The sequence below is a fragment of the Oncorhynchus mykiss genome, chromosome 12 (assembly GCF_057628025.1).
Source record: "Oncorhynchus mykiss isolate SJ-2025 chromosome 12, ASM5762802v1, whole genome shotgun sequence".
NCBI classification, from domain to species: Eukaryota; Metazoa; Chordata; class Actinopteri; order Salmoniformes; family Salmonidae; genus Oncorhynchus; species Oncorhynchus mykiss.
This window is the reverse complement of record NC_143033.1, coordinates 46,441,870-46,456,222: the sequence shown is the minus strand read 5'-3', so window position 1 is coordinate 46,456,222 and position 14,353 is coordinate 46,441,870.

The following is a 14,353-nucleotide window of genomic DNA, read 5'->3' as shown; positions in this document are numbered from 1 at the left end:
GTCCTTTGACAGCTCTTTGGTCTTGGCCATAGTGGAGTGTGACTGTTTAAGGTTGTGGACAGGTGTATTTTATACTGATAACAAGTTCAAAAAGGTGCCATTAATACAGGCAATGAGTGGAGGACAGAGGAGCCTCTTAAAGAAGTTACAGGTCTGTGAGAGCCAGAAATCTTGCTTGTTTGTAGGTGACCAAATACTTATTTTCCACCATCATTTGCAAATAAATTCATTAAAAATCCTACAATGTGATTTTCTGGATTTTTTTTTCTCATTTTGTCTGTCATAGTTGAAGTGTACCAATGATGAAAATTACAGGCCTCTCTCATCTTTAAGTGGGAGAACTTGCACAATTGGTGGCTGACTAAATACTTTTTTGCCCCACTATACATGTGCGTGTGTGCATATTCAAGCTTGTGTAAGTGGGTATTTATTTAGGAGGATAGGTCACCATTGAGACCAGGGTCTTATCTGCAAGGGAGCTATGTGAAAAGGAAATATACAATAAATAATATCAATACAGTAAATACAACAAAATAAATCAAAAACACAACTCACATACAGTATTACCTCCCTTATAATCTAAACTGTCCAATGGAGACCAGCGAGCCTAGGTGTCAAGGTGTCCTGAAGGCTATCCCATGAGCTGGGGGCATAAAAACTAAAAGCATTTTTCCCCAGGTCAGTGGAGACCGACGGGATCTCCAGAACCAGCCAGTCTAGAGAGTGGGTCTGAAAACATCTGGATCTCCAGTTAATACATGAGCTGAGGTAGTGGGGGAGTTCCTGCAGAACCTCTTTACAAAAAGTAACCAATGCTGGGCCCTTCTGGTACTCAGACTCCCAGCCAACATAACTATACAAAATGCGGTGATGTGCACGAAAATCGTCCTCCGTGATAAAACGCAGTGCTGAATGATAGACTGAATCTAAAGGTTTTAAAGCGGAGGCTGCCGCATGCATGTAGATTATCACCATAATCAAGTACTGGGAGAAGCATGGCTTGAACAGATCTTCCTTCTACTTTCCAAAGTGAGGCAGGATTTATTTATCTCGGTGCTCCCTCTCCAGTGCTTCCTCTCCCTTGTCCCACCCTCTGTCTCTTCAGCTTCCACTCATCTTCCTTTTCTCAAGGCTGGTGAGTGCAGCTTAGATGCTTTAGTTGAACAGGGTGCTGTGTTGAATTAACACACCAGAGTCTAAATCTAAGTCTAAATTAGCATAGGACAAAAATCACCATCATGTTTAGAAAGCAGCTGTTCAGAGCCGGATTCATTTTTTTATGGGCTGCTCGCTTAGTGGCAGAGTGGACGAGAAAGAGGCAAAGAGAGAGGGATGTTGTTCCTTTCTCGCTTCCTCAATCTGGGCATTAGATGCCATGTGACATATAGGGCTCCACATTTGATCTCACAAGGAGCCCCCTCACACTGATATAGGCCTTAAAGGACACGCGCACACACACACACACACACACGTACAGTTGAAGTCAGGAGTTTACGTACGCCAAATACATATAAACTCAGTTTTTCACAATTCCTGATATTTAATCCTAAATATTCCCTGTCTCAGTTAGGATCACCACAAAATGGTAAGAATTTGAAATGTCAGAATAATAGGCAAGTGATTTATTTCAGCTTTTATTTCTTTCATCACATTCCCAGTGGGTCAGAAGTTTACATACACTGAATTAGTATTTGGTAGCATTGCCTTTAAATTGTTTAACTTGGGTCAACCATTTCGGGTAGCCTTCCACAAGCTTCCCACAATAAATTGGGGGAATTTTGGCCCATTCCTCCTTACAGAGCTGGTGTAACCGAGTCAGGTTTGTAGGCCTCCTTGCTCACACACGCCTTTTCAGTTCTGCCCACAAATTTTCTATGGGATTGAGGTCAGGGCTTTGTGATGGCCACTCCAATACCTTGACTTTGTTGTCCTTAAGCCACAACTTTGGAAGTATGCTTGTGGTCATTGTCCATTTGGAAGACCCATTTGCGACCAAGCTTTAACTTCCTGACTGATGTCTTGAGATGTTGCTTCAATATATCCACATAATTTTCCTGCCTCATTATGCCATCTATTTTGTAAAGTGCACCAATCCCTCCTGCCTCAAAGCACCCCCACAACATGATGCTGCCACCTCCGTGCTTCAAGGTTGGGAAGTGTTCTTCTGTCTTGCAAGCCTCCCCCTTTTTCCTCCAAACATAACAATGGTCATTATGGCCAAACAGTTCTATTTTTGTTTCATCAGACGAGAGGACATTTCTCCAAAAAGTACGATATTTGTCTCCATGTGCAGTTGCAAACCATAGTCTGGCTTTTTTATGACGGTTTTGGAGCAGTGGCTTCTTCCTTGCTGAGCGGCCTTTCAGGTTATGTTGGTATAGGACTCGTTTTACTGTGGATATAGATACTTTTGTACCTGTTTCCTCCAGCATCTTCACAAGGTCCTTAGCTGTTGTTCTGGGATTGTTTTGCACTTTTCACACCAAAGTACGTTCATCTCCTTCCTGAGGGGTATGACGCTGCGTGGTCCCATGGTGTTTATACTTGCGTACTATTGTTTGTACAGATGAACGTGGTACCTTCAGGTGTTTGGAAATTGCTCCCAAGGATGAACCAGACTTGTGGAGGTCTACAATTTTTTTTCTTAGGTCTTGGCTGATTTCTTTTGATTTTCCCATGATGTCAAGCAAAGAAGCACTGAGTTTGAAGGTAGGCCTTGAAATAGATCCACAGGTACACCTCCAATTGACTCAAATGATGTCAATTAGCCTATCAGAAGCTTCTAAAGCCAATTGTTGGAAAAGGTACTTGTCATGCATACTTGTGTCTGTATACACTCAGTTGCTAATATTCGCTTTACACTATGTCAGTACAAGTAGTGTGTCGTCTGCCCTACATGCACAAACAGCATTAGGATATCTTAATTCATCTTGGAAATATAGACCTGTAAACACAGAGATACAACCGGCAGAAATATCAACTATGAATATTTATGATGAATGTAAGCTTTACTTTTTGTTAGCTGATTAATAGACACCTTTTTCAAGTCAAATGTGCTCTCATACAGTGCTGTATGGTGCTGCCTGACAGAAATACATACAGTTTTAATGTTGTGGCTATTGTTATCAGCTCTAAATAAACACTTTCTAAACTGCAAAATAATGCCTGGCTTGAAGGAGAGTGGGCCACAAAATCTTATGTAATCAAACATTGCAAGCTCTGAAATTGCTAAAATGTGGAATACAAGTAGTCAATTGTCTGCACTATATACACAAATAAAAAGCATTAGGATATCTTAATTCATTTTGGAAATATAGACCTTTAAACACAGAGATACAATAGGCGGAAATATCAACAATGAATATTTATTTAATAATCTTTAGTTTTTGGTAGCTGATTTATAGACCAGTTATAACTTGCGTTATAACGTGTGCCTCCTTTATTATTAAGAAGTAAGCTTTGATTCATTGCTAGTCCAATACGACTGCTTCAATCCAACACGACCTTCCGCTGGCTCACTGCATTTGTGATTCGTATTGGGATGTTCCAGTGCACAGTCCACCATCCCGGCTGTCATCCTGGCTGTCTGCCCTGGAGTTTCTGTATACAGTGCCTTCAGAAAGTATTCACACCCCTTTAGTTTTTCCACATTTTGTTGTGTTACAGCCTGAATTTAAAATAGATTCAATTGAGATTGTGTCACTGGGTTACATTTCCATTTGACATTTTAGTAATTTAACAGACTCTCGTACTCAGAGCGACTTACAGTTAGTGCATTGCAGAGGAGGCTGGTGGGGGGAGCTATAGGAGGATGGGCTCGTTGTAATGGCTGGAATGGTATTAATGGAAACAATGTGTTTGGCTCCGCTTCATTGTAATGGCTCGAGTGGAATCAATGATCCCGTCCTCCTATAGCTCATCCCACCAGCCTCCTCTGGTGCATTCATCTTAAAATTGCAAGGTACGACAGTCATAGTAAGTATATTTTTCTTCAATGAAGTAGCTAAGTCAGAGCTACAGTAGTAAGGGCAGAAAGAGGCAAGTGCCAGTGTTAGTTCACAATACCCCATAATGTCACAGTGAAATTATGTTTTTAGAAATGTATTAAAAATGAAAAGCTGAAATGTCTTCAGTCAATAAGTATTCAACCCCTATGTTATGGCAAGCTTATATAAGTTCAGGAGTACAAATGTGCTTAAGACACAGAAGTTGCATGAACTTACTCTGTGTGCAATAACAGTGTTTAACATGATTTTTGAATGATTACCTCCTCTCTGTACCCCCACACATGCAATTATCTGTAAGGTCCCTCAGTCGAGCAGTGAATTTCAAACACAGATTCAACCACTAAGATCAGGGAAGTTTTCCAATGCGTCACGAAGGGCACCTATTGGTAGATGGATAAAAATAAATATAAAAAAAACACATTGAATATCCCTTTTGTGCATGATGAAGTTATTAATTACACTTTGGATGGTGTATCAATACACCCAGTCACCCCAAAGATAGAGGCGTCCTTCCTAACTCAGTTACCGTAAAGGAAGGAAACTGCTTATTTCACCATGAGGCCAATTGTGGCTTTAAAACAGTTCGAGTTTAATGGCTGTGATGGGAGAACACTGAGAATGGATCAACAATATTGTAGTTACTTCACAATACTAACCTAACTGACAGAGTGAAAATTAAGCCTGTACAGAATAAAAATATTCAAAAAAAATGCATCCTGTTTGCAACAAGTAACTGCAAGAAATGTGGCAAAGCAATTAACTTTTTGTCCTGAATACCAAGTGTTATGTTTGGGGCGAATCCAATACAACACATTATTGAGTACCACTCAACATATTTTAGTGCTGGCTGCATCATGTTATGGGTATGCTTGTAATCATTACGGACTGGGAAGTTGTTAAGGATAAAAAATAAACTAAATTGCGCTAAGCACAGGCAAAATCCTAGAGGAAAACTGGGTTCAGTCTGCTTTCCAACAGACACTGGGAGATAAATTCACCAAGAGAATAACCTAAAACACTAGGCCAAATCTATAATGGAGTTGCTTACCAAGAAGACAGTGAATGTTCCTGAGTGGCCAAGTTTTAGTTTTGACTTAAATCTGCTTGAGAATCTATGGCAAGATCTGAAAAGGGTTGTCCAGCAATGATCAAGAACCAATTTGACAGATTAAAGATTTTTTTAAAGAATAATGGGCAAATGTTACACAATCCAGGTGTGGAAAGCTCTTAGACTTACCCAGAAAGACTCACAGCTGTAATTGCTGCCAAAGGTGATTCTAACATGTATTGAGTCAGGGTTTGAATACTTATCTAATCAATTTTTCTTCCACTTTGACATGAGTATTTTGTGTGGATCGTTGACAAATGACAATTAAATCCATTGAATCCCACTTTGTAACAACAGAATGTGGAAAAATACCATAGTGTTCTTGGGCACAGGGACTAAGGTAACCTGACTAAATGACTACCGACCCGTAGAACTCACGTCTTTAGCCATGAAGTGCTTTGAAAGGCTGGTCATGGCTCACAACACCATTATCCAAGAAACGCTAGACCCACTCAATTTGCATACCGCCCTAACAGATCCACAAATGATGCAATCTCTATTGCACTCCACACTGCCCTTATTCTCTCCCTCAACGTGATCAAGATAAAAGGAGATGACTGTGGACTACAGGAAAAGGAGGACTGAGCATGCCCCCATTCTCATCGATAGGGCTGTAGTGGAGCAGGTTGAGAGTTTCATGTTCCTTGGTGTCCACATCACCAACAAACTAACAATGGTCCAAGCATACCAAGTCAGTCGTGAAGAGGGCACGACAAAACCTATTCCCCCTCAGGAAACTGAAGAGATTTGGCATGGGTCATCAGATCCTCAAAAGGTTCTACATCACTGCCTGGTATGGCAACTGCTCTGCCTCCGAAAGCAAAGCAATACAGAGGGTAGAGCGTACGGCCCAGTACATCACTAGGGCCAAGCTTCCTGCCATCCAGGACCTCTATATCAGGCGGTGTCAGAGAAAGACCCTAAAAATTGTCAAAGACTTCAGCCACTCTAGTCATAGACTGTTCTCTCTGCTACCGCACGGCAAGCGGTACCGGAGCTCCAAGTCTAGGTCCAAGAGGCTTCTAAACTGCTTCTACCCCCAAGCTATAAGACTGAACATCTAATCAAATGGCTACCCAGACTATTTGCATTGCCCCCCCCCCCCGGTATAAAGCCTTGCTATTGTTATTTTACTGCTGCTCTAACTATTTGTTACTTTTATTTCTTATGCTTAATTTTTTTTAAATGTTTTAACTGCATTGTTGGTTAAAGGCTTGTAAGTAAACATTTCACTGGTCATGCAACCAATAAATCACCCAAACATGACTGGGGTGACAATTGTGCTAACTCATGCAACTGCAAGGATGTATGTGAGGGCAATTCAAGTCTTTTGGAGAGGCATGTAGGACAACAATAACAACCCAAATATAGGCTGGTCAGTGAAGAGCACAGGAAATGTATGAGAGAAATTACATGACCTTGCACTTGAGATGGCGCACACAGGTGTTCATGGGAGTGTCTCTGTTTATTGCGCATCAGCCAATGGCGGTAACCCTGACAAAATAGACAATATTCTGGAGTGCAATTCCCTTTCTTTTCTGAATCTAGGAAATGTTTTCTGCTCTGCCTATTACTGACATGAGGCATACAATAGCCCTACCCTCTATCACCATAGAGGTTTTTGGGGATGATGAACACTTGAGTGGTCATGATTATGATTCAGTGTTGGGACAACTTGGGGCTTTTTGCAAACATGACTGTGTATACATGAGGACTTTTACATGTTGATTAATACTGTAGGTATTGTCTCGTCTGCTTAACACATCAAAAGACTTATGGTATGTAGTCTAGGATATTATTTTTGTGGAAACAGGCCCTTTTACCATTGAGCTGTGGAATAGTAGAATATATGCCATACACACACTGTAAAGAAATCATTTAGCTTAAATATTTTTGGGCCAAGATGTGACCTGTGACCCATAGCATTTTGTATCTTTCACTTTTCTCCTCAATAAATATTCCAGATTTGGAAACATTAATGCTCAGTGGATTGTATGACTTCATTGTAATTTGTAGGTGCCTTATTTGGATGAAATAAGTAACAAAGTATCCTACTATAAACTTTACACAACTTTCAAAGTAGAAAAGGTATGGGCTTACCCCCCCCATTTTGGCCCAAAAATTGTGAAATAGCATTTGTTACTGCTCTTGCATGGTGTACACATCACAGCCCATACAACACATTCCTATATCAAGTTTCAGACAGCAACAACAGGAAGAATGTTAACAGTACATAACATTGTAAGTAAAAGTAATTACACGAGTAAATGGTAAGAAACGGTACATGAAATATTTTCAGTTAAAAGAATTACAAATGAATTCAAACAATGTAGCGTAACCAATGACAATGTAGACTCACCTTTTGTGAGTCTACATTGTCATTGGTTACAGTACTGTCTTATTTCCTATCTTACATTACTTCTCTAACTGACAATTTGTTATTTTCACGGTGTATTTTCAGTTTGTGGTTGCTGATCCACAGCACTAGGTCCTCATAGTCCAATTTGTGCAACAGGTTTATTTGCAAGTTCTGGAAGCTTGGGTAGAACCTGCCAGCGGTCAAAGCAAACACCTTCTGAATAAGAAGCACACTTTCTATATGGTTGATGTTTATTTCACCTTTATTTATTTAACCAGGTAGGCAAGTTGAGAACAAGTTCTCATTTACAATTGTGACCTGGCCATGATAAAGCAAAGCAGTTCGACAGATACAACGACACAGAGTTACACATGGAGTAAAACAAACATACAGTCAATAATACAGTATAAACAAGTCTATATACGATGTGAGCAAATGAGGTGAGAAAGGAGGTAAAGGCAAAAAAAGGCCATGGTGGCAAAGTAAATACAATATAGCAAGTAAAACACTGGAATGGTAGATTTGCAATGGAAGAATGTGCAAAGTAGAAATACAAATAATGGGGTGCAAAGGAGCAAAATAAATAAATTAAATACAGTAGGGAAAGAGGTAGTTGTTTGGGCTAAATTATAGGTGGGCTATGTACAGGTGCAGTAATCTGTGAGCTGCTCTGACAGTTGGTGCTTAAAGCTAGTGAGGGAGATAAGTGTTTCCAGTTTCAGAGATTTTTGTAGTTCGTTCCAGTCATTGGCAGCAGAGAACTGTAAGGAGAGGCGGCCAAAGAAAGAATTGGTTTTGGGGTTGACTAGAGAGATATACCTGCTGAAGCGTGTGCTACAGGTGGGAGATGCTATGGTGACCAGCGAGCTGAGATAAGGGGGGACTTTACCTAGCAGGGTCTTGTAGATGACATGGAGCCAGTGGGTTTGGCGACGAGTATGAAGCGAGGGCCAGCCAACGAGAGCGTACAGGTCGCAATGGTGGGTAGAATATGGGGCTTTGGTGACAAAACGGATTTTACTCTGATAGACTGCATCCAATTTGTAAATGACATCGCCAAAGTCGAGGATTGGTAGGATGGTCAGTTTTACAAGGGTCTGTTTGGCAGCATGAGTGAAGGATGCTTTGTTGCGAAATAGGAAGCCAATTCTAGATTTAACTTTGGATTGGAGATGTTTGATATGGGTCTGGAAGGAGAGTTTACAGTCTAACCAAACACCTAAGTATTTGTAGTTGTCCACGTATTCTAAGTCAGAGCCGTCCAGAGTAGTGATGTTGGACAGGCGGGTAGGTGCAGGTAGCGATCGGTTGAAGAGCATGCATTTAGTTTTACTTGTATTTAAGAGCAATTGGAGGCCACGGAAGGAGAGTTGTATGGCATTGAAGCTTGCCTGGAGGGTTGTTAACATAGTGTCCAAAGAAGGGCCAGAAGTATACAGAATGGTGTCGTCTGCGTAGAGGTGGATCAGAGACTCACCAGCAGCAAGAGCGACCTCATTGATGTATACAGAGAAGAGAATCGGTCCAAGAATTGAACCCTGTGGCACTCCCATAGAGACTGCCAGAGGTCCGGACAGCCGACCCTCCGATTTGACACACTGAACTCTATCAGAGAAGTAGTTGGTGAACCAGGCGAGGCAATCATTTGAGAAACCAAGGCTGTTGAGTCTGCCGATGAGGATGTGGTGATTGACAGAGTCGAAAGCCTTCGCCAGATCAATGAATACGGCTGCACAGTAATGTTTCTTATCGATGGCGGTTAAGATATCGTTTAGGACCTTGAGCGTGGCTGAGGTGCACCCATGACCAGCTCTGAAACCAGATTGCATAGCAGAGAAGGTATGGTGAGATTCGAAATGGTCGGTAATCTGTTTGTTGACTTGGCTTTCGAAGACCTTAGAAAGGCATGGTAGGATAGATATAGGTCTGTAGAAGTTTGGGTCAAGAGTGTCCCCCCCCTTTGAAGAGGGGGATGACCGCAGCTGCTTTCCAATCTTTGGGAATCTCAGACGACACGAAAGAGAGGTTGAACAGGCTAGTAATAGGGGGGTGGCAACAATTTCGGAAGATAATTTTAGAAAGAAAGGGTCCAGATAGGGGTCCAGATTTTGCAGCTCTTTCAGAACATCAGCTGAACGGATTTGGGAGAAGGAGAAATGGGGAAGGCTTGGGCGAGTTGCTGTGGGGGGTGCAGTGCTGTTGACCGGGGTAGGAGTAGCCAGGTGGAAAGCATGGCCAGCCGTAGAAAAATGCTTATTGAAATTCTCAATTATGGTGGATTTATCAGTGGTGACAGTGTTTCCTATCTTCAGTGCAGTGGGCAGCTGGGAGGAGGTGTTCTTATTCTCCATGGACTTTACAGTGTCCCAGAACTTTTTTGAGTTAGTGTTGCAGGAAGCAAATTTCTGCTTGAAAAAGCTAGCCTTGGCTTTTCTAACTGCCTGTGTATAATGGTTTCTAGCTTCCCTGAACAGCTGCATATCACGGGGGCTGTTCGATGCTAATGCAGAACGCCATATGATGTTTTTGTGTTGGTTAAGGGCAGTCAGGTCTGGGGAGAACCAAGGGCTATATCTGTTCCTGGTTCTACATTTCTTGAATGGGGCATGTTTATTTAAGATGGTTAGGAAGGAATTTAAAAAAAAAATATCCAGGCATCCTCTACTGACGGGAGGAGATCAATATCCTTCCAGGATACCCCGGCCAGGTCGATTAGAAAGGCCTGCTCGCTGAAGTGTTTCAGGGAGCGTTTTACAGTGATGAGTGGAGGTCGACCGCTGACCCATTACGGATGCAGGCAATGAGGCAGTGATCGCTGAGATCTTGGTTGAAGACAGCAGAGGTGTATTTAGAGGGCAAGTTGGTTAGGATGATATCTATGAGGGTGCCCGTGTTTAAGGCTTTGGGGAGGTACCTGGTAGGTTAATTGATAATTTGTGTGAGATTGAGGGCATCAAGTTTAGATTGTAGGATGGCTGGGGTGTTAAGCATGTTCCAGTTTAGGTCGCCTAGCAGCACGAGCTCTGAAGATAGATGGGGGGCAATCAGTTCACATATGGTGTCCAGAGCACAGCTGGGGGCAGAGGGTGGTCTATAGCAGGCGGCAACGGTGAGAGACTTGTTTTTAGAGAGGTGGATTTTTAAAATGCATTTTTAACATGCATGAAACCAAGGCTATTACAGTTACAGAAGTCATCAAAAGAGAGCACCTGGGGAATAGGAGTGGAGCTAGGCACTGCAGGGCCTGGATTCACCTCTACATCGCCAGAGGAACATAGGAGGAGTAGAATAAGGGTGCGGCTAAAAGCAATCAGAATTGGTCGTCTAGAACGTCTGGAACAGAGAGTAAAAGGAGGTTTCTGGGGGCGATAAAATAGCATCAAGGTATAATGTACAGACAAAGGTATGGTAGGATGTGAATACAGTGGAGGTAAACCTAGGTATTGAGTGATGAAGAGAGAGATATTGTCTCTAGAAACATCATTGAAACCAGGAGATGTCATTGCATGTGTGGGTGGTGGAACTAATAGGTTGGATAAGGTATAGTGAGCAGGACTAGAGGCTCTACAGTGAAATAAGCCAATAAACACTAACCAGAACAGCAATGGACAAGGCATATTGAAACCAGGAGATGTCATTGCATGTGTGGGTGGTGGAACTAATAGGTTGGATAAGGTATAGTGAGCAGGACTAGAGGCTCTACAGTGAAATAAGCCAATAAACACTAACCAGAACAGCAATGGACAAGGCATATTGACATTAAGGAGAGGCATACTTAGTCGAGTGATCAAAAGGGTCCGGTGATTAGAGAGGTTGGTTGGGGGTCACGGCGATTTAGACAGCTAGCCAGGCCATCGGTAGCAAGCTAGCATAGGATGGAGGTCTGTTATTAGCCACCTCTTGCGTTCCGTCAGTAGATTAGTGGGGTTGCGTGTGGTAGAGGGGATTAATCCAAATCACACAACAACAACAAAAATAAAAACAATAGATATAGTTATAGAGGCCCAAGAAGAAAACATAATAATAATAAAAATAAATAAATAAATTGTCCGATTGTCTATTCAGATAGCAGCCGATAAGACAGCTAATGGTTAGCAGGCCGCAGATGGGCGTTCAGGTAACGTCGCGACGGAGGAGCCAGCCGGATAACTCCTTCGGGTAGATAACGTCGGCAGTCCAGTTGTGAAGGCCCGGTGGGGCTCCTCGTAGGCAGTAAAACAGGTCCAGATAGGTGACTGCAGCCCAGGAGTGATTGATGGAACTCAGGAGTGATTGACGGAGCTGGCTAGCTCCGGAATAATTGATGTTTGCTCCGGAATCGACGAAAGCCGATAGTCACACGGATAGCAGCTAGCTAGCTGTGAGATCCAGGTATGAATGTCCTGAGTTAGCGGTTGAAATCCAGGGACATGGAGAGAAAAATTGGTCCGGTATGTTCCGTTCCGAGCCGCGCTGCGCTGCGCCGTACAAAACTGCCGATAGATTTTCGAGCTAAAGGATAGCTGATGACCACAAACTGTGGTTAGCTGAATACTAACGATTTGCCAGTAAAGAAGCTAACTAGCTTCTGAACTAGCTTCTGATTAGCTTCTGGATTAGCTTCTGGCTAGCTTCTGGCTAGCCTCTTGGAGTTTCTGATTAGCTTCTTGGAGGATTACAGATTTGAGGTAAATAATACTTTTTTATGAATATAAATTGGTGAGGCGGGTTGCAGGAGAGTGTTTTGAAGATGAGTTGATGGAAAATTTAAAAAATGTATGTGAAAAAAGTTTATATATATATATATATGGGACAAGACGAGGACAAAAGACGTCTGAACTGCTATGCCATCTTGGAATGAACAGGAATGTCCTCAGATCTACTTGAGATTGAGGGCTTTCCAGACTGACTTCTGCTCACAGTCTTAATCAAATCGCTGCATGAGTTCTGTCTGCCCTCCAATGGTCCTGCTGACATCCTGTGCAATGTCAAACTGGACATGGGGCCCCTTGATGTTGGATGAGGTCTTTTGTGAGGCGTACATGGTGTTCACAATTCTTGCATCAAATACTTTGGTATTTTTCTGGGTCGATTACCTTGAAGACATATACCAATTATTTCCAAAGGAAAGTATCCTTGACTTTGTACCAGAAGTACAGTGCCTTGCGAAAGTATTCGGCCCCCTTGAACTTTGCGACCTTTTGCCACATTTCAGGCTTCAAACATAAAGATATAAAACTGTATTTTTTTGTGAAGAATCAACAACAAGTGGGACACAATCATGAAGTGGAACGACATTTATTGGATATTTCAAACTTTTTTAACAAATCAAAAACTGAAAAATTGGGCGTGCAAAATTATTCAGCCCCCTTAGGTTAATACTTTGTAGCGCCACCTTTTGCTGCGATTACAGCTGTAAGTCGCTTGGGGTATGTCTCTATCAGTTTTGCACATCGAGAGACTTACATTTTTTCCCATTCCTCCTTGCAAAACAGCTCGAGCTCAGTGAGGTTGGATGGAGAGCATTTGTGAACAGCAGTTTTCAGTTCTTTCCACAGATTCTCGATTGGATTCAGGTCTGGACTTTGACTTGGCCATTCTAACACCTGGGTATGTTTATTTTTGAACCATTCCATTGTAGATTTTGCTTTATGTTTTGGATCACTGTCTTGTTGGAAGACAAATCTCCGTCCCAGTCTCAGGTCTTTTGCAGACTCCATCAGGTTTTCTTCCAGAATGGTCCTGTATTTGGCTCCATCCATCTTCCCATCAATTTTAACCATCTTCCCTGTCCCTGCTGAAGAAAAGCAGGCCCAAACCATGATGCTGCCACCACCATGTTTGACAGTGGGGATGGTGTGTTCAGCTGTGTTGCTTTTACGCCAAACATAACGTTTTGCATTGTTGCCAAAAAGTTCCATTTTGGTTTCATCTGACCAGAACACCTTCTTCCACATGTTTGGTGTGTCTCCCAGGTGGCTTGTCGCAAACTTTAACCAACACTTTTTATGGATATCTTTAAGAAATGGCTTTCTTCTTGCCACTCTTCCATAAAGGCCAGATTTGTGCAAAATACGACTGATTGTTGTCCTATGGACAGAGTCTCCCACCTCAGCTGTAGACCTCTGCAGTTCATCCAGAGTGATCATGGGCCTCTTGGCTGCATCTCTGATCAGTCTTCTCCTTGTATGAGCGGAAAGTTTAGAGGGACGGCCAGGTCTTGGTAGATTTGCAGTGGTCTGATACTCCTTCCATTTCAATATTATCGCTTGCACAGTGCTCCTTGGGATGTTTAAAGCTTGGGAAATCTTTTTGTATCCAAATCCGGCTTTAAACTTCTTCACAACAGTATCTCGGACCTGCCTGGTGTGTTCCTTGTTCTTCATGATGCTCTCTGCGCTTTTGACGGACCTCTGAGACTATCAAAGTGCAGGTGCATTTATACGGAGACTTGATTACACACAGGTGGATTGTATTTATCATCATTAGTCATTTAGGTCAACATTGGATCATTCAGAGATCCTCACTGAACTTCTGGAGAGTTTGCTGCACTGAAAGTAAAGGGGCTGAATAATTTTGCACGCCCAATTTTTCAGTTTGTGATTTGTTAAAAAAGTTTGAAATATCCAATAAATGTTGTTCCACTTCATGATTGTGTCCCACTTGTTGTTGATTCTTCACAAAAAAATACAGTTTTATATCTTTATGTTTGAAGCCTGAAATGTGGCAAAAGGTCTCTAAGTTTAAGGGGGCCGAATACTTTCGCAAGGCACTGTAGTTGTAAACAAGCAGGTCACCCGTGATAGAAGTCAATATTAGATGCACATCCATGTGTGAGGGAGATGTGGAAACCGGCCACTAGGAGCAATAGTGAGCGCTGTTACGTTCAAGTAGGTTTCG